Genomic DNA, 20894 nt, shown 5'->3' on the forward strand with positions numbered 1-20894 from the left:
TGCTCTCTCTCCTACTCTCTCTCTAAAAAAATCAGTGGAAAAACATCCTCGGGAGGGTTCACAGCTGTGAAAAACTGGAAGCATATTTAGACTTTCCCTGAAAGAGATGGCGCACTCGGCACCACGCAGTCGGCGCTTTCCCTCCTGCCTCCGCTCAGGGGCCGGCCTCCGCTGAGGATGAGCCGGAGCCGGGGCAGGAGCGGCCTGAAGCTGGCGACCTGGTTTGAAATGTGCGATTAATGCCCCCACATTCCCCTCGGGTCCCCGCGCCCTCCCTCCCTAGGCCAGGGTGCTGCCACCCGGTGTGCTGGCGGCCGTCCCTCGGAAGCAGAGAGGCCGGAGCGAGACACGCTTGAGTGGAGGGCTGACTCAATAGATCACAGCCACGGAGCTGCTCTGCTACGTAGGGACCCCCACGCAGAAGCGGGTCGTCTAGGAATGGCTTAGCAGCAGGTTCCCCAGAAATGTGCTTGTGTGAAGGGGAGGGGACAGCCCCCTTTCTGGCCGCACCCCATTTCCCAGGATGAAGGGCTCTCGGCACCAGACTCGGTCCAAACGCTGCCCTAACCTCGCCTGGGCGGGATTCTGACTTAGAGGCGCCAGTGATCATCCCCCAGATGGCAGCTTTGCCCCTTTGGCTCCTCAGCCAAGCACATACACCAAATGCCTGAACCCGCGGTTCCTGTCCGCGGAGCAGGATTACCATGGCAGCAACACATCCTCAGGAGGGTAAAACTAACGTGTCTCACGACGGTCTAGACCAGCGATGGCGAACCCGTGACACCCGTGTCAGAGGGGACACGCGAACTCACTTTTTTGGTTGATTTTTCTTGCTAAATGGCATTTAAATATGTAAAATAAATACCAAAAATATAAGTCTTTGTTTTACTATGGTTGCAAATATCAAAAAATTTCTATATGTGACACGGCAGCAGAGTTAAGTTAGGGTTTTTCAAAATGCTGACACGCCGAGCTCAGAAGGTTCGCCATCACTGGCCTAAACCCAGCTCACGTTCCCTGTTAGTGGGTGAACCATCCGACGCTTGGTGAATTCTGCTTCACGGTGACAGGAAGAGCCGACATCGAAGGATCGAAAGGCGCTTGTATTCGCTCTGAAGATCAAGATCAAGCGAGCTTTTGCCCTCCTGCTCCGCGGGAGGTTCCTGTCCTCCCCGAGCTCGCCTCAGGACGCCTGCGTTCCGTGTGGCAGGTGGACCGCCCAGTCACACTCCCCACCTGGCACTGTCCCCGGAGCGGGTCACGTCTGGCCAGAGGCCGGGCGCTTGGCGCCAGAAGCGAGAGCCCCTCGGGGCTCGCCCCCTCCCCCCGCCTCACCGGGTCAGTGAAAAAACGGTCAGAGTAGCGGTATTTCACCGGCGCCCGCAAGGCCGGCGTGCCCCCCTCCCCGCCCCCTCGCGCGGACTCAGGGAAGGGGCGCCGGGGGCCTCCCACTTATTCCACACCTCTCCTGTCTCTTCACCTGCCAGACTAGCGTCAAGCTCAACAGGGTCTTCTTTCCCCGCCGATCCCGCCAAGCCCGTGCCCTCGGCTGTGGTTTCGCTGGGTAGTCGGTAGGGACAGCGGGAACCTCGTTCATCCGTTCATGCGCGTCACTCATTAGATGACGGGGCATTTGGCTACCTTAAGAGAGTCATAGTTACTCCCCGGCTTCACTGAATTTCTTCACTTTGACATTCAGAGCCCTGGGCAGAAATCACATCGTGTCTACACCCACCGCGGGCCTTCGCGATGCTTTGTTTTAAGTAAACAGTCGGATTCCCCTGGTCCGCACCAGTTCTAAGTCGGCTGCTAGGCGCCGGCGAGGCCAGTCCAGGCACCGCACCGAACCACCGCCGGGCGGGAGACACCTGCACACGCCGAGAGGCAAGGCGGGCAGATACCTAACACCACCCCGGACTGGACCTGTGACGCTGGGCTCCCCGGGAGTGGCCGCGACGCCCTCTGCAGCTGGGGTGATCCACGGGAAGGGCCCAGCTTGCATCTAAAGCCACTGCCACCAGCCCCCCAGGTGTCCAGAACCGTGAACCTGCGGGCCCCGCTCGGGACCTCCTCCTGCCCCAATGCTGCCAGGGGGCCTTGCCCCCACTCTGCCACATGAAAGGCCAGAAGTGGGCACCTGATCAGGGGGCGGGACCAGGTGATGGCCTGAAGTGGGTAGCTGATCAGGGGGGCGGGGCCACATGATAAGCCAGAAAAGGCTATAGCAGAAAACAGTGTAAAAGTGTTTGAAAACACTGGAAGTCACTGGTAGCGTTCTAAGATGCCAGAAAGGAAAATGTCACCGAGGCCAAAATCTTACCTCCACCTTCTGAGGGTTTGTGGATTGGGCAGGCCTGAAAAACTCACCTGACGAGAGAGAGAGAGAGAGAGAGAGAGAGAGAGAGAGAGAGAGAGAGAGAGAACAGTTTTCTTGCCCTTAAGTGTCTCATTGACACGGGGAGCCCTCCTAAGGAGACCATGGAAGACCAGAGAGGTGGCAAAACATCAATGCTTTTTGATACTGGGGGTCCCTTAAGAAAAAGAAAAAGAAAAAAAAAAAGAAAGAAAGAAAAAAGGCTAATCTCCTTTGACAACCTAGCCTGGCCCCGCTATAAAGCGGACCATGGAGAGCTTTGGCCGCTTCCTGGCACCCTGCCTGCAGCTAGGCCCGTTTTCCCATTCCCAGGGAAGCGAATGGAGAATGAGGCCTTCTCAGACCCATGTGTCTTTTTCCATGCACGTGAGCCCTTACGACTCTCAGAAATGACCCTCCTCAGCTCTAGGCTCCCTGCCAACTAGATCGCTCTGTAATGGCTGCAGAGCCTCAGAGAAAAACATGCTCAGATAGAAAGACACATCTCCGAAACGGGTGAATGGACTCGTTAGTCCATTGCCAACCCGCGCCAGTCCTCGAGGAATTAAAACAGCACTGTCCTCCTTTGCAATGCGGTCGGTACAGGGTCAGAGGTGTATGGCTCCAGAATATCAAAGTGCACTACATCCTCTTACCACCTCAATGCTTCCCATGCAGGGTTGAGCAGAGAGAGGTGATCGTGGAAAAGCAACTAATTAGGCTGGGGTAGTGGGGGGGAGCTCTACAGGAGAGCGGAACCTGCCTTCGTTCCTACAGAAGGAATCCTCTTGCTCTAGGCTTCCCTCCTGTCATCTCACAGTTGTATTTCGGCGGGGGCCCGATTGTGTGCATGCCTGTGTGTGTGTGTGTGCATGTGCGTGTGCATGTGTATTTATTGGATACAAGGGAAGAGCTTGTGGACGAAAGGGGTCATATGCTAACCTGACCAGCTCAGGGAAGGCCTGCATGGCGGTTGTACAAACTCAAAAACCTAAAATAACCACAAAAGATGGTCTGAAAATTAAATATTTAACTACAAACAGGTTATGGTGGGTAGTCATATCCTAGACCAGTATTTTCCCTGAAAAGATCAACTTAGATCTTTACTGAGCCCATTTGTCTGTTTGCCTCTAAGATAACATATCTGTGAAATGACTGGGTAACTTGTAACTTACCTTTTTGCCGGACCCTTCAAGGCACGACAAATGGCACCAGGACATTCCCTCATTGTTATTGCTGTCAAGTTAATTGTCAACTGTTAATTATGTAAAACTATCCTGTATTCATCTATGCAAAAGAAGCACATGTCCATCATTTCACTTTTTACCCAATCCCAGAGGTTTCTCCCCGCTTTGCTTTCTCCCACCTCCTTAACCTATCACCAATGAATTTCATGTAACCCACCTACATCCCTTTCCTTTGATTGCAATGTATAAATACAGATGTAACCTGCCATTCTCCAGAGCATTATCTCAATTCATTGAGGTTCTGCTTCCTGGCATATGTTGGCAGTCTGGCTCAAATAAACTCACAAAAATTCTTTACAGGTTTCAATGGTTTTTTTACGTTAACAAGCTCATCGTGTGGAGGTATTTCTGCAGGGAGGTCTGGCAGGATGGGACACAGGAGGACGTGAGCCTGGCTAGTCCATGGACCAGAAAAATCCAAATGACCTGTGGATGAAAAGGGGCCACATGCTATCTAACCTTGTGAGCTCAGGGAAGGCCTGCGTGATGTGGCTGCTTTGCAAACTCAAAGACCCAAAGAAACCTCCAAAGATGGTCTAAAATGAAAACTCTGTCACTAAAAGCAGGCAGCCATTTCCTAGGCTAGAATCTTCCCCACTTGACAGAAGTCAACCTTTACTTTCACTAAGCTCGTCTATTGTCTTTTGCCCTTAGGATAACTATAGTCACAACCCTCTTTCCAGACCCCTCTGGGCATGACTAGCCTCCTTGTTATCATTATTATTGTTGACTATTCATATTTGGCTCAAATACACTCACAGGAACTAAGTCAGCTTTCCCTCTGCCTGCGTGATTCCCCCTGTCCCCCATCCCCCTGCCTCAGGCCCAGAGGCTGCTCAGAGGCCCAGAGGCGCAGTTCAGCACTTAGAATGAAGCCCCTAATCTGAAGGATGAGAGGAAGGGAGCTGGGGTGGGGAATGCAGAGTAGGAGGTGGGGTAAGGAGCAAAGGAGAAGAAAGGAGGTCAGGGCGAGTCATTCCAATGGATCTCACTCCAAGGCTTCATTCAAATGCAGAAAGCTCTCCAATGAAGTCAGAGCCTCAGACCTCACCTCAGGCTTCTCTGAGTCCCCCCACCCTTAGGCCACAGCTCACCAACTTCAGGGAGGGAGGCTGTTTGAGAAACTGGCCTGTCTGGGTGGAAAAGAGTGCCCTCCATCTGCAGACCCAGGAACCAGCCCTCAACCATTTGGGAATCCCGCAAGGGGGTGGGGAGCGGGAGGGAGGGGTTTGAGGAGCGTGAGTCCAGGGTCCAAGGCGAAGGTCAACAGTAGATCTCGGCGTCTTAGATCCCCCAGGAGGAGAGACATAGGTAGGAGCGGAGCGATGAGGGCCCGGGAGGCCTGGTGAAGGGTGATTTGACTCAATAACCCTGGGTCACCGGACTGGCCAGCGCACTCTGCTCCAGTTGCCGGTTTTTATCATCCATTCCCCCTCCCCTCACCCCCTCCCCACACACACCACTCCAAGTGTGCCACTCACGACAGACACCCTTTTATCATTCACCTTTAACTTCCCTGTGGAAGGATGGGTGGGTGGATGGGTGGGTGGATGGATGGGTGGGTGGATGGATGGATGGATAGGTGGGTGGATGGATGGATGTGTTAACATCAAAAAACATTCAAATCTTTGGAGAATCTTTGTGAGTTACTTTGAGGCAATAGCCAGGAAGCAGATTGTCAATATATTGGGATAACGCTCCGTAGAATGGAGGGTTTTTTGTTTTGTTTTGTTTTGACCTTGTTGTATAAATGACAAGCAAAAGAGGAGATGTAAGTGGGTTACATGAACTCCGTTGGTAATAGATGAGGGAGGCAGGAGAAAGCAAAGCGGGGCAGGGAGTGGGGGGTGGGAAACATCTTGGATCGGATAAAAATTAAAATAAAATGATAGACACATACTTCTTCAACTTTCTCTTACTTAGGTTGGTGCAGGATAGTTAACAGTCAGCAATTTACTCAATAACAATGAGAGGGTTTAAAAAGGAAAATTATTCCCTAGCCAGTTTGGCTCAGTGGATAGAGCGCTGGCCTGCAGACTAAAGGGTCTCAGGTTCGATTCTGGCCAAGGGTTGCGGGCTGGATCCCCAGCCCCCCAGCCCCAGTAGGGGGTGTGCAGGAGGCAGCCAATCAATGATTCTCTCTCATCATTGATGTTTCTCTCTCTCTCTCTCTCTCCCCCTTCCTCTTTGAAATCAATAAAATATCCTATCTAATAAAAGAGAAACATGGTAATTAGCCATACATCCGCTACCCTTCCCATTGGCTAATCAGGGTGATATGCAAATTAACTGCCAGCCAAGATAGTGGCCGGCAGCCAGGCAGCTTGAAGCTAACATGAGGCTTGCTTGCTTCAGTGACGGAGGAAACCAAGGTTCCCCGCCTGCCTTGCCGGCCTCTGAGCTTGCAGTTTGAAACATTGTTACAAATATAGAAGCTAAACAAAACCCCAGAAACCTGCTTTCAGCCCGGGATCTCAGAGCTGGAGTTGATACAGTGTTTCGATTATAGAACCCAAACAAACCAGATACCTGCTTTCAGCAGCAGAGGCCTCAGAGCTGGAGCCAGAGCTAAAGCTGGCCCAGAATAAAAAAGAAAAGAAAAAAAGGAGCAGTTGGGAGCTTCAGTCACCTGCCAGCCTGAAAACAGCCCTCAGCCCCTCACCCAGACTGGCCAGGCACCCCAGTGGGGACCCCCACCTTGAAGGGTGTGTGACTAGCTGCAAACAGCCATCATCTCCTCACCCAGGCTGGCCAGGCACACCAGTAGGGACCCCTACCCTGATCCAGGACACCCTTCAGGGTAAACCAGCCGGCCCCCACCCGTGCACCAGGCTTCTATCTTATATAGTAAAAGGGTAATATGCCTCCCAGCACCAGGATCAGTGTAGCTGAGAGGCCTCCCAGCACCGGGATCAGTATGACAGGGGGCAGTGCCCAAACCCCTGATCGCTCTGCGGCTCTGTGTGTGACAGGGGGCGGGGCCACAACTTCCCTATCCGCCCTGCTCTGTTCGTGACAGGGGAAGGCGCCCCAACCCCCTGATCAGCCCTGCTCTGTGCCTGATGGGGGGGAGCTCCCCAACCCCCTGATCGCCCTGTGGCTCTGTGTGTGACAGGGTACGGAGCCCCAACCCCCCTGATGGGCCCTGCTCTGTGCGTGACAGGGGGCAGCGCCCCAAAGCCCTGATTGGCCCTGCTCTGTGCATGACAGGGGGTGGCACCGCAACCTCCCCATCGACCCTGCCTTGAGTGTGACAGGGGGCGGTGCCCCAACCCCCCAATCGGCCCTACCCTGAGCGTGACTGAGGGTGGCATCGCAACCTCCCAATCCGCCCTACCTTGTGCATGACATGGGGCGGCGCCTCAACTCCCCAATCTGCCCTGCTCTGAGCCCGACCAGGGTCTGCACCTAGGGATTGGGCCTGCCCTCTGCCACCCGGGAGCAGGCCTAAGCCAGCAGGTCGTCATCTCCCGAGGGTTCCCAGACTGCGAGAGGGCACAGGCCAGGCTGAGGGACCCCCCTCCCACCACAAGTGCACAAATTTTTGTGCACCAGGCCCCTAGTATATATATAATAAAAAATTGACCTTCATCAGGGAAGATAGCAGCCTAGGACGTGACTACCCACCATCACTGTGTTTTGTTAAAGTTTTAATTTTTTTTTTTTCCATTTGTATGAAAATTTTTCTTCAATCCCTACATTCTCATCTCTGTGTGTCTTTTGTTCTGAGATCAGACTCTTGTAGACAGCATATATTTGGGCCATGTTTTTGTATCTATTCAGCTTCACTATGCCCTTTGATTGGAGCACCTAATCCATTTACATTTAGGGTTATTATTGATAGATACTTATTTATTACCATTTTAATTCTGTATGCCTATATTTTGCTCTTTGTTTTTTTTCTTCTCATTACAGCAGACCCTTTAGCATTTCTTTTTCTTTCTTTTTTTCAATTTTTTTATTTCAAGAAAAATTTAAATATAATAATGTTACATGCAATAAACCTTAATATTTCAGAAAAATGATCTTAAATATAATAATGTTACATGAATAAACATTAATATATTGCCGGGGTCCAACCCCAGCAGGTCCAGGGGTTCCCAAAGGTGTAGACGGAGTCGGCGAAGAAGGAATGACACGGAGACAGCGTTCAGTTGATCAGCAGCCTAGCCAGGATCTCCAGCCAGGATCTCCAGCCAAGTTCTGGTCTGGATCTCCAGAGAGGTTCTGCTGTTTATTGTCTTGTTACATCCGTATTTATCCCAGTTGATTTTAATCCTGTCAATTTCTATTACAAAGGTTAGGGCGTTTCTTATCTCCATTCCAGGGAGTAAAGATTATGTAGCTTAAGCATGATTGTTTGTAGTGATTAACTACCCGCCTGGAACTTAGTTAAGGAGTTTCATCCCCTCCCTGACTTCAGGGAAAAATTCCTACCTGGGGAAACAACCTTTCTAGGAGAGGCATCCCCTCCCTGACTTCAGGGAAAAATTCCTACCTGGGGAAACAACCTTTCTCGGAGAGGTGACCTTGGTTAAAACACACAGCGCTAAGGGGAGCAAACATATTAAGAACAGTATGCTATATATGCCAGGTCCCTTGAAACATATGCTGTGCAGATGTTTCTTTCCTGCAGCGACTGTGTCAAGCAGCAAGGATGGACCGGCTTCGGGCAATATATTAAGAATAAAAGGATCTTAAGTATAATAATATTACCAAAACTATACTAACATAGTATGATATCACAAAAGTTGTAGGAAATATTAAAAATCTGTAAATAACAGGATTACTTCTATTATATTCTAGTAAATTTTTTCCCCCTCTGGCTCAATTTTTGTTCATGAGTTTATATTATTCATTATATTCCCAAAATGAGTGAGATCATATAATATTTATCTTTCTCCGACTGGGTTATTTCACTTAGCATGATGCTTTTAAAGTCTATTTTGTTGGATATGAGTATTGCCACTTCAGTTTTTTTTCTTTTCTGTTTGTGTAGAAAATTTTTTCCCATCCCTTCACTTTCATCCTGTGTGTGTCTTTTGTTTTGAGGTGGGTCCTTGTAGACAGCATATAGTTGGGTCATGTTTTTGTATCCATTCAGCTACCCTACACCTTTTGATTGAAGCATTTAATCCATTTACGTTTAGGGTTATTATTGAGAGGTACCTATTTATAGCCATTTTAATTCTGCATGGCTAGGTTTCTCTCTCTGTTTCTTCCTCTCAGCAATCCTATTAGCATTTTTGTAAGGCTGGCTTGGCGGTGATGGTGATGAACTCCTTTAGCCTCTTGTGGTCTGGAAAGCTCTTTATTTGAACTTCTGTTTTGAATGATAGCCTTGCTGGATATAGTAATCTTGGTCTCAGATCCTTGCTTTCCATTACCTTAAGTATTTCATGCCATTCCCTTCTGGCCTGTAGAGTGTCTGATGAGAAGTCAGGTGTCAGCCTTATGGGAACTCCTTTGTAGGTAATGGTTTTGTTTTCTCTTGCTGCCTTTAAGATTCTCTCTTTTGTCTTTAATTTTTGGCATTTTAATTATGATGTCTCTGGGCATGGGTCTGTTTGGGTTCTTCTTGTTTGGGGTTCTCTGTGCCTCCTGAACTTGTGTGACTTTTTCCTTTACCAGGTTAGGGAAGTTTTCTACCATTATTTCTTCAAACACCTTCTCTATTCCTTTCTCCTTTCTGCCTCTTCTGACACACCTACTATTCTAATATTGTTATGTTTCACATTGTCCCATAGCTCCCTTAAGCTGTCCTCCTGTTTTTTAATTGTTTTTTTCTTTTTGGTTCTCTAATTGAGTGATATTTTCTTTATTTTTTTATTGCTTAAAGTATTACAAAGGGTATTACATATGTGTCCTTTCCCCCCCCCCCCCACCCTTGACAATCCCCTGGCCTCCCCTACCCCCCAGTGTCTTATGTCCATTGGTTATGCTTATATGCATGCATACAAGTCCTTCGGTTGATCTCTTACCCCCCTCCCGCCTGCCACCAAACCCTCCCCGGCCTTCCCGCTGCAGTTTGACAATCTGTTTGAGGCAGCTCTGCATCTGTATCTATTATTGTTCATAAATTTATAATGGTCGTTATTATCCATGAATGAGTGAGATCATGTGGTATTTTTCCTTCATTGACTGACTTATTTCACTTAGCATAATGCTCTCCAGTTCCATCCATGCTGTTACAAATGGTAAGAGTTCCTTCTTTTTTACAGCAGCATAGTATTCCATCGTGTAGATGTACCACAGTTTTCTAATCCATTCATCTACTGATGGGCACTTAGGCTGTTTCCAGATCTTAGCTATGGTGAATTGTGCTGCTATGAACATAGGGGTGCATATATCCTTTCTGATTGGTGTTTCTGGTTTCTTGGGATATATTCCTAGTAGTGGGATCACTGGGTCAAATGGGAGTTCCATTTTTAGTTTTTTGAGGTAGCTCCATACTGTTCTCCACAGTGGCTGCACCAGTCTGCATTCCCACCGGCAGTGCAGAAGAGTTCCTTTTTCTCCACATCCTCTCCTGCACTTGTCGTTTGTTGATTTGTTGATGATAGCCAGTCTGACAGGTGTGAGATGGTACCTCATTGTTGTTTTGATTTGCATCTCTCGGATGATTAGTGACTTTGAGCATGTTTTCATATGTCTCTTGGCTTTCTGAATGTCCTCTTTTGAAAGGTGTCTATTTAGATTCTTTGCCCATTTTTTGATTGGATTGTTTATCTTCCTTTTGTTAAATTGTATGAGTTCCCTATAAATTTTGGAGATTAGGCCCTTATCAGATATGACATTGGCAAATACGTTTTCCCACACAGTGGGCTTTCTTGTTGTTTTGTTGATGGTTTCTTTTGCTGTGCAGCAGCTTTTTATTTTGATGTAGTCCCATTTGTTCATTTTCTCTTTAGTTTCAAGTGCCCTAGGAGCTGTATCAGTGAAGAAATTGCTTCGGCATATGTCTAAGATTTTGTTGCCTTTGGATTCTTCTGGAATTTTTTCTTCAAATAGGTTTTCAATATCTTGCTCTCTCTCATCTTCTGGCACCCCTATAATTCTGATGTTGGTACGCTTGAAGCTGTCCCAGAGGCTCCTTACACTCTCCTTGCATTTTTGGATTCTTTTTTCATTTTGCTTTTCCGGTTGGGTGTTTTTTGCTTCCTTGCATTTCAAATCATTGACTTGATTCTTGCACTCCTCTGGTCTGCTGTCGGGAGTCTGTATAATATTCGTTATTTCAGTCCGTGTATGCTTAATTTCTAGTTGGTTCCCCAATATAACATCGAGGGTCTCATTAGTTTTCTTGTAGATCTCATTAAGTTTATCGGCGGCTTCTAAACAGTTCTTGAGAGACCTTAAAAGTGTGGTTCTGAACTCTATATCTTCCATTGACAATTTTGTCCTGTTTCTTTTTATAGTTAAACCTTGATTGTTGTAGCTAATACCAGGGAGGGTTTGACCTCCAGGCCAAGTGGCTATGAGAATCAGCTGTGTCTGCAGTGAGAGAACTTCTGTCCTCTAGGGAGGTGCTAATCTAGCCTTTGCCTGAGGCTATCCGGCAAATGCCTCTGTGCAGGGCTTGGGCTGGGCGGGGCGGGTCGCACAGGATCAACAGGGTGGGCCGGAGAGAGCAGTTGTGGCGGCTCTCAGTCCTGTCCCCAGGGGCTCTGCCTCTCTGAGTCCCAGCACCCGCTGCAAACCTCGGAGAGAAAGCTGCACTCGCTCTGACCGAAGCCAGACAGTCCCGCTTCTCCCGTTTGAGTCTGGGTCCCTAAAGGCTCGCCCGTATCTGGAGCTCAGAGTCTGCGACTCCCTCCCGATTGAAAACGCCAACCGCGCCCTCCGCCGCCAGCCCGCTCCGCGCACTCCGCACCTCAGAATTTGACTTCAGCACTGCGCCTCCTCTGAGTGTCCGTATGCGTTTCTCTTTCCTCCTAGTTGTAGGACCTCCACTCAGCCAGCGTTCCCATGGTTCTGGGTGATGTCCCTTCCGTTTTCTGGTTTCACTTTTGAAGTAGTTGCTCAAGGCAGCAAACTCCGGCGTTAACCTGTGCCGCCATCTTGGTTCCCTCTCCAAACAGGACATTTTAAAAAAGAATGTAGCCGACTGCTGGCTGCCACCTCCTGGCGCCTCCAGGAGCCATGTCCACCTTGTTTCCCTCCCTCTTCCCCATGGGACCGACACTGTGGTTGACTCTGGGTCAGCCTGTGTGGAAGAGACAGCGCTGCCACAGCAAGAACAGCAGCACAAGCCTGGCTCCAGAGCCCCGCAGAGAAAGACACACCTGGGACCTATTGGCAAGCCGGCCTCAGGTCACTATGATGATGAGGAAGAGGAGGATGAGATGATGATGAGGATAGTGAAGAGGACTCAGAGGATGATGAGGACATGCAGGACATGGACGAGATGAATGACTCCAATGAGTCACCTGATGATGGAGAGGTCAATGAGGTGGGCATGGAAGGCAACGAACAGGATCAGGACCAGTGGATGATCTAAGTAGACAAGGCAGGGTGGCCTCAGGGAGATTCCAGGCCAACCCAACCTACCCTGTGACTCCTGCAGAACCAGCTGATCACCCAGTGCCTGAAAGTTCACCCTCAGGCACCTCCTCAGCTGCTGCCAGGACTTGGTCTCCTTGGCCCCTCCCAGGCCATCAACCTACCCTTGAATCCCCAGGACCTGAGTCCACCCCACCTTTCTAGCCAGAATCTCACCCCTTGAGGTGTACTTCTTTCTAACTCTCTTTAATAAAGACACAGGACTGATTCCTCCCTCCCGCCAAAAAAAAAAAAAAAAAAGAATACAGCCAACCAAGGGGGCGCTCTAAGGAAAGGCGCGAGCAATCCGCTTCCCCATTCAATCAATGCAGATTCAACCTCTTTTATGTCCTAGATATTAAAAAGGAAATTATTGGGTACTTATCTATTAATTATTGTTTTTCGTTGTTTATTGTTAGTTTATTAAGCATGACTTTAATTTAATTTAATAAGAAAGAAATGATAGATGGCCAGGCCATTGCTGAGTTTTCCCAGAACAAAAAAGAATGCAGGAATGGGGAGAGAAAGAATATGAGTAGTACACATGGCCAATAATACAGGTTATAGAAAAATTCCCTAGACAAAGGGAAGTAATTAAAAAATTACTAGGTCTCTTGGCGATCCTGTAAAATAGGCACCCACTCTCAAGAGTGTTATTAAGTCTCATTTTTGCCATGTTTTTATTTCCCAGTCCGTCATTTGAAATTTAGACAAATGAAACATTTCCCAGAATTTGGGGATGCATCTGGGGTTTCTGTACCCGTGAATAGAAAAGCAAGCTTAAGAAAATGCGCACGCTCTCCCCGACTTCAGGTGACTTCCTGAGCCCCAATCTCTTCACGGATACTACAGAATAACCCAGACTGTGTTTTCTTTAAAAAGATGGCCAAAAAATGACACAAAGAAAACACACAGGCTATGTTTGGACAATAGGATTAATGTTTCCATAATAATAGGTATTTTTAAAATAATAATGTACCACATTCCAAGGTTGCCTCCCAAATCTTGGGGCACTCCTGTTTTTCCACAAAATAAAAATAAAATAAAATATAATAAAATAAAATAATACTTTAGCACTGAAGCCACTAAGAGTCCACACGTTACCTCTGTTACAAAATTTGCCAAAATAAAATGCCTTGGATGGTAATTGGCTTTGAAATCTTAAAGTTGTTAGAACATAAATAATAAAAATAACTAAAATAAAGAATTTGTGGTAAAGCTTTTCAGTAATAATATATTAATGATAAAGGGCCATTCACTCTTCTCCCTGTGAAAGCAGAGAAGCCAGCGGTGGCAACAGAACCCTTACCTGTTATCTCTAAAAAAAAAAAAAGTGGTAATTTTAAAAATTCCCTTTCCCCTGTCTTTTCTCCAGAATCATAGTATTCCAAAGCCTTCAGTAACTTAAAACTTTAGAACATTGCTGAATTAAATAATAAAAATTATTAGATATCTGGATATTTTAAAATAAGATACTAAAATATTAATCTAAACTTAGCCAATCTAATATACTTGAAATCACATGGAAAGCTTTATCAAATAAAAATTAATAACTAGCCCTAACTGGTTTGGCTCAGTGGAGAGAGCATCGGCCTGCAGACTCAAGGGTCCCGGGTTCGATTCCGGTCAAGGGCATGTACCTTGGTTGCGGGCACATCCCCAGTTGGGAGTGTGCAGGAGGCAGCTGGTCAATGTTTCTCTTTCATCGATGTTTCTGACTCTATATCCCTAGCCCTTCCTCTCTGTAAAAAATCAATAAAATATATTTTAAAAAAATTAATAACTATATTTTACTTATATACATATCTTTTAAATGTTATGAAGGTTTTGGCCTCTAAGAAGGCCAAAATACAGTAACAATATATTTCTTAAATATACCCAAATTTTTCAACAGCAGAATTTTAAGACAGAATTTTAAAAGACAAAAGCCTCTAGCCACTTGCATTTTAAATAGGCTGGAGGGGGGACAGCGTCTGTGCCTTGTGAATCAGACAGTTTACTAAGTTTGCTTGCTTTACTTTTTCTATAAAAATACCCACTTTAATTACTTAAATAAATTAGCTTTTTAAAATATAATCAAGGTCTCATATAAATTAAGTTATATGAGAAGCCAATATTTTTTTTTTAAATATATATTTTATTGATTTTTTACAGAGAGGAAGGGAGAGAGATAGAGAGCCAGAAACATCGATGAGAGAGAAACATCGATCAGCTGCCTCCTGCACATCTCCCACTGGGGACATGCCCGCAACCCAGGCACATGCCCCTGACCGGAATCGAACCTGGGACCCTTCAGTCCGCAGGCCGACGCTCCATCCACTGAGCCAAACCGGTCTCGGCAGAAGCCAATATTTTTATAAGCAAACTGGATCCTAGTAAAGTCTTCTAAGAAAATTACTGAAACCTCCCATAATCCCTCTGTATATGCAAATTAACCAATATCTTTAAAAATGTAATTCTAAGCTTAACAAAAAGGAGAAATTTTTAAATTTTGAAATCTCTTCCACTACTATTTACGGAGTAAAGTATAAATTATTGTTCAAGCATTAAATCTCACCATTAACGAGACACCATAAATAAAAAGAAAGTTACTTTTGCTTGGAACGTATGCAAGGCAGCCTTGGCCAGCATCCAAGAAGCAACAAGTTCCTAAATGCAGCTCAAACATCACTCTGGGGGGAAATAAAAGGAAATGCTCTTCAGATATTTATAAACTGTAATTAAAAGTTAATATATTAGACCTTAAAAAGTAAAAATACAAAAAGAATTGTCTTAAAACCTTAAAATGACTTTCAGAAGTTATTCAAGGACATTAAATTGGTTAAGATCTTATCCAAAAACCTCTATGGAAGAAATGACAAGTCTGTTACTCAATGACCAATGACAGTGACACAAGCTGTCATTTCCAGCAATTTTGTAAAAAGTTGAAAATTCAGCACACTACAGAATTTCCAAAAGCCTCTTAATATTTAAAACAAAAAAGGGGGATTATGGAGAAAACGCCTATAAGTAGACTACACCAAGCCTTAATTACTTTAAATTTTTTCACTTGTGATGCCGATGGCAAGACACCCATGGAAATACACTGGTGTCAAAATAAGCCAACGGAAAATGGTTTGGGCACAATGGAAAGAAAGAATCCAAGTCTAGTTTATAGAAAAGATTCCTTTATTAACCTTTGGTCGAGAATATGTTTGTATATTTCCAGAAAACTCCTCCAAGCCAGTGTGGATTCCTGCAACAATGAATCCCTGAGAGGAACTGACCAGACTGCTCCAGCCACAGAATAGCAGTAGCCCCCAAACAAGACGCTAAAGACAAGAGGAGAAACAGTCCAGAGATGGAAGATGGTGAAGACGCCTTGCCATGCTAGAAGTCAGCAGCTGTGCGTCGCTGCAGGTTGCCCAGGACCAAGCCAGAGAAAGTCGGACCTGCATTGCCACCGCTTGTCCACCGTCCAGAACTAGAATGTCATTGCTGGCATGGACACATAAAAAACTGTTGGACATTGGAAGGAGGATTCAAAAAACTGCTGGCCCAGAAAGAAACTTACTACGGACCGATTCCTCGGGTGCCTGGCAGCAATTTAAAAAGGACATGAAAGAATTTAACCCCTTCCACTGGATCTCATTACGTTTGCCTCTCAGAATAACCACTATAGCAGTGATGGCGGACCTATGACACGCGTGTCAGGGGTGACACGCGAACTCATTTTTTTGGTTGATTTTTCTTTGTTAAATGGCATTTAAATATATAAAATAAATATCAAAAATATAAGTCTTTGTTTTACTATGGTTGCAAATATAAAAAAATTTCTGTATGTGACACGGCACCAGAGTGAAGTGAGGGTTTTTCAGAACGCGGACACGCCGAGCTCAGAAGGTTCCCCATCGCTGCACTGTAGCTTGTCTCATTTTTGTTCGCATATGTTTATGTCTAGTCTGCAGATGCAGAATGAAGAGTCTTAAAAGGACTTGAACCCCTCAGGCGGCATTCACTTTTTAGGACTTACTAAGGAAAAGAAACGGGGGAGATGGGGGAAGCCAGCCATTGTCTCCACTATCAGAGAAGTGTGAACAAGGAACCTTGAGCCCATGGCAAGGGCCAGAGCTATGCACCGATTGTCTAGTCCAGACAATGGGGGCTCAAGCAATTTCCTGACCAAATAGTCTCAGAGTAAATCCTTCTAATATTTACTGGCTTTTAAGATAGTCTGTCTGTTACCGCAATTACCTGCCTAAGGGCTAGATGTGTAGCCAAAATTGAATAAAAGTTTGGTGAGGCCTGGGCACCAGTGGAAGTCCTTTCCCTTGTATTAGGATTCCCACCTGGCCCCCAATATTTCCAAATTATTATTTCTTGTCTCCTCTCTGTCATTTGCACACGGCCCTTCTCCAGATCCCAAACCTTGAACCATGCAGGACTTGGATGCGCATGGCCCGCAGCTTGCACTTGGCAAAAACTCAAATCTGAGGCAAAGGGAAGAGTGGGGAAGCTGGAGCAGAGCAGGGAGGGGTGTGACATAGTCAGTGAGATGGAGCATATTTGCTCCCCACCCTTGGAACCAAGTTTAGGGGGTCTGTCGAGGGCAGGGTATTTGTGGGGGTGGAAGGGCCACACACACAAAAAAAGAAAGACAAAAGAGGGAGGCCCTCGGTTCAGTCCTGACTATGACTTTCTGGGCCAAGGCCGGCACGGCACACCTGGTCGTCGCCACCAGTGTGTGGTCTGTGGTTTCCAGCCAGGAACCCTCTGTGGGCCGCTGGGAGGGCCCTATGGATCACAAGGCAAACCCGAAGGAGGACAAAGTTCGGGATGCCTAACTCACGTCTGTCCGTTTCTACATGACGCAGCCGTCCATAGCGCCCAAGTGATGCAACCTGCATTTTTCTTCTTTTTTAAAAATACATATTTTATTGATTTCAGAGAAGAAGGGAGAGAAAGAGAGAGATAAAGACATCAATGACGAGAGGGATTCATTGATTGACTGCCTCCTGCACACCCCCCACTGGGGACTGAGCCCGCAACCCAGGCATGTGCCCTTGACAGGAATCAAACCTGGGACCCTTCAGTCTGCAGACCCAAGCTCCATTCACTGAGCCAAACCAGCTAGGGCGGCCTGCATTTTTCATGTCTGAGAAAGAAGTTTCCATTTCAGGTGCTGCTATGTGTTGTTTAACAATGATGTGTCTCCATGCACAGAAGGAACAGTGCTAGTGTGAGGAGCTCTGCTGCTCCTCTAGACTGCCTGCCACTCACTCCCCCGGCGGCTGACGGCGCCCCCCGTTTCCACCTGGCTGTCAAGGACGGACTCCCCCACAATGCGGAGGAAGAAGGGCTGTTGGTTAGACTTTGAAATTTCATCTGTGAGAGAATACAGGGCGATTTAGGAATTTCCTTGAAGTGAACACGCCCCTTGCCGCCTCCGCCGCCACCACCACCTGGAAACATCCCTAAAGATGGTAATAGAAACAGGAACGATAAGCATTGCAACGTGTTTTCTGGGGCTTTGTTTGTTTTAGAGACCTACAAATTTATAACTCTGTGATAAGCTTGCAACTTCACCAGCGCATTGTAAGCTATGTAAATGTGGAATCATGACAAGAATGTACTATTGTATGCAGGCTGCGCATTAAAATGAATGAATGAGTGAGTGAGTGAATAAATGAATGATTGAATGAATGAATAAATAAATATTCTGTCAACTTTATTTGCCCTTCTGCCCTGGCCGGAAGTGGGCACCTTATCAGAGGGCAGAGCCTCTTGATAGGTCGGAAAGGGGTAGCTGATCAGGAAGGCGGGGCCACATTATACGCCAGAAGTTATTTGGTGCAGTTATTGCTTCTCAATGTATAACTTCTCAATGTGAGGAAAGTGTGTAGAAAAATGTTTGTACAATGTGGGGAAATCCCTATCATAGCCAATCACTTCTCAAATAGAAAACAAGTGAAAATCATCTTTGAATGTGAGGAAAAGAGTGTAGAAACGTGTTTGAGAATGAGGGAAATCCCTTCAATACAGAACTAAGCACACTATAGCACAGTGTCAGAAACCACTGGGAAGTCACTGAAAAGCAGCAGTAAACTGTACGAAATAGTTGGAAAACAGGTGGAAATCACTGCTAAACATCAGGAAAGAGTGCAGAAAGCCGTTGTACAATGCGGGGAAAACCCTGGGAAAGAGCCGAAAGCACACTATACCACAGTCTTAGAAACCACTAGGAATTCACTAAAAAGCAGCAGTAAACTGGACAAAAGAGCTGGAAAACACGTTGAAATAACTTCTCGATGTGAAGAAAGAACATAGAAAAGTGTTTGTACAATGCGGGGAAATACCTGACACCACAGCACAGTGTTTGAAACCACCAGAAATTCACAGAAAAGCAGATATAAACTATACCAAATAGTTAGAAAATACTGGGAAATCACTTCTAAACATCAGAGAAGTATGAAGAAATGTGTTTGACCACTGGGGGAATGCACTGCTAAAGAGGAGTAAGTGCACCATAGTAAAGTGTTTGAAACCACTAGGAATTTAGTAAAAAGCAGAAGCAAACTGTACCAAATCATTCTAAAACACTTGGAAATCACTCGGAAATCTCAGGAAATATTGTGGAAATATATTTGACAACTGGGGGAAACCCCTGCTATCGAGCACTCTGCACATAGAACCCAGTGTTGGAAACCACGAGGAATTCAGCGAAAAACAGCAGTAAACTGTAAGAAACAGTTAGAAAGCAAGTAAAAGTCATTTCTAAACCCGAGGAAACAGTATAGAAGGATTTTGTACAATGAGGGGAAATCCCTGCTATAGAGCACTCTGCACATATAGCCCAGCGTCAGAAACCACTAGGAATTCACTAAGAAGCAGCAGTAAACTCTACAAAATAGTTAGAAAACTCTTGGAAATCACTTCTAAACATCACAAGTGTAGGAAGGTATTTGACAACTGGGGGAAATCGCTGCTAAAGAGCAGTAAGCACACTACAGCGCAGTGTTAGAAACCACTGGTGATTCACCGAAAAGCAGCAGTTAATTGTATCCAATAGTTTAAAAACACTTGGAAATCACTTCTAAAAATCAGGAAAGAAGGTGTTTGACAATGGGAGAAATTACTTAAACATAAGACGGGAAACCATAAAAAATATTAGAGGAATCCACAGGCAGCAAAATCTCAGACATATGACATACAGCTCCAAGGGCAATGGAAACTAAAGAAAAAATAAACAAATGGGACAACATCAAAATAAAAAGCTTCTGCACAGCAAAAGAAGCCATCAGCAAAACAACAAGAAAGCCCACTGCATGGGAGAACATATTCGCCAATGTTATCACCGATAAGGGCTTAATCTCCAGCATTTACAGGGAACTCATACAACTTAACAGAAGAAAGATAAACAACCCAATCAAAAAATGGACAAAGGACCTAAATAGATACTTTTTTAAAGAGGACATAAGGAAGGCCAAGAGACATATGTAAATATGTTCAAAGTTAGTAATCATCCAAGATATGCAAATCAAAATGACAATGAGGTACCAACTCATACCTCTCAGAATGGCTATCATCAACAAATCAACAAACGACAAGTGCTGGTGAGGATGCGGAGAAAAAGGAACCCTCGTGCACTGCTGGTGGGAATGCAGACTGGTGCAGCCACTGTGGAGAACAGTATGGACTTTCCTCAAAAAACTAAAAATGGAACTCGTATTTGACCCAGTGATCCCACTTCTAGGACTATATCCCAAGAAACCAGAAACACCAATCAGAAAGGATATATGCACCCCTATGTTCATAGCAGCACAATTCACCATACCTAAGATTTGGAAACAGCCTAAATGCCCATCAGCAGATGAGTGGATTAAAGAACTGCGGTACGTCTACACAATGGAATACCACGCTGTGTTAAAAAAAAAAAGTGGGGGGGGGGGGATTCTTACCATTTGCAACGGCATGGATGGAACTGGAGAGCATTATGCTAAGTGAAAGAAGTCAGTCAGAGAAAGATAAATATCACATGAACTCACTCATTTATGGAATATAATGAATGCCGGGGTTCATGTCACAGCATCATGAAGAATTCAGGAATCTGGAAAAGGCTGTGTGTAGATGACAGAGGAATCCAGAGACTAATAAAGAGTCCGGAGACGAGATATAATTTTGAAAGGCATTGGGGGTCAGAGGATCTTCAGCTAAAGGAACTGAAGACTCCCTCCTTGTCTAGGACCCCTGCTTTTATTAACACCATTTGTCCTAAGGCAAGTGGAGATAATACACTTCAAAGGGTAAGGTTTCAAAAGGTACAGAAGCATTGTCAGTTTGGGGAATTAGCCCACGGCTGCTCAGGTGTTTGGCCAGCAGGAGGCAATACCATGTAGATTAAGACGCCCTTTAACTGTCTGGCAGCCACAATCAGTTTCCTGTTCAGGTTTGGGGAAATGCCTTCAGCCATTCCCAACAGGTGACTACATGTGTGACTCAACCCTGTTGAGTCCCCAAGTTTCATCATCCTTTTGATGAAACTCTTGAAATTATGACATGCTGGCATTGGTCTACGGCGAATGAACAACATAAACTGATGAACAAAAACAGATCCAGAGACAGAGAAGCATCGATCAGACCTTCAAACCTCAGAGGGAAGGTAGGGGAGGGTGGGGGTAAAGGAGAGAGATCAACCAAAGGACTTGTATGCAAGCATAGAGGCCTAACCAATGGACACAGACAACAGGGGGTTCAGGGCATGGGGGGGGGGGGCG

General features: G+C 45.9%; 1 pseudogene across 1 annotated transcript; it reads left to right on the forward strand.

Moving 5' to 3' along the window:
* Window positions 1-11742: 11742 nt before the first annotated feature.
* On the forward strand, window positions 11743-12171 carry LOC308527411 (anaphase-promoting complex subunit 15-like; annotated as a pseudogene). The gene has a single exon. The product of its transcript is annotated as an anaphase-promoting complex subunit 15-like (transcript).
* The last annotated feature ends 8723 nt before the right edge of the window (window positions 12172-20894 follow it).

The sequence above is a fragment of the Myotis nattereri genome (assembly GCF_964212035.1).
Source record: "Myotis nattereri genome assembly, chromosome: 11".
Taxonomy (NCBI): domain Eukaryota; kingdom Metazoa; phylum Chordata; class Mammalia; order Chiroptera; family Vespertilionidae; genus Myotis; species Myotis nattereri.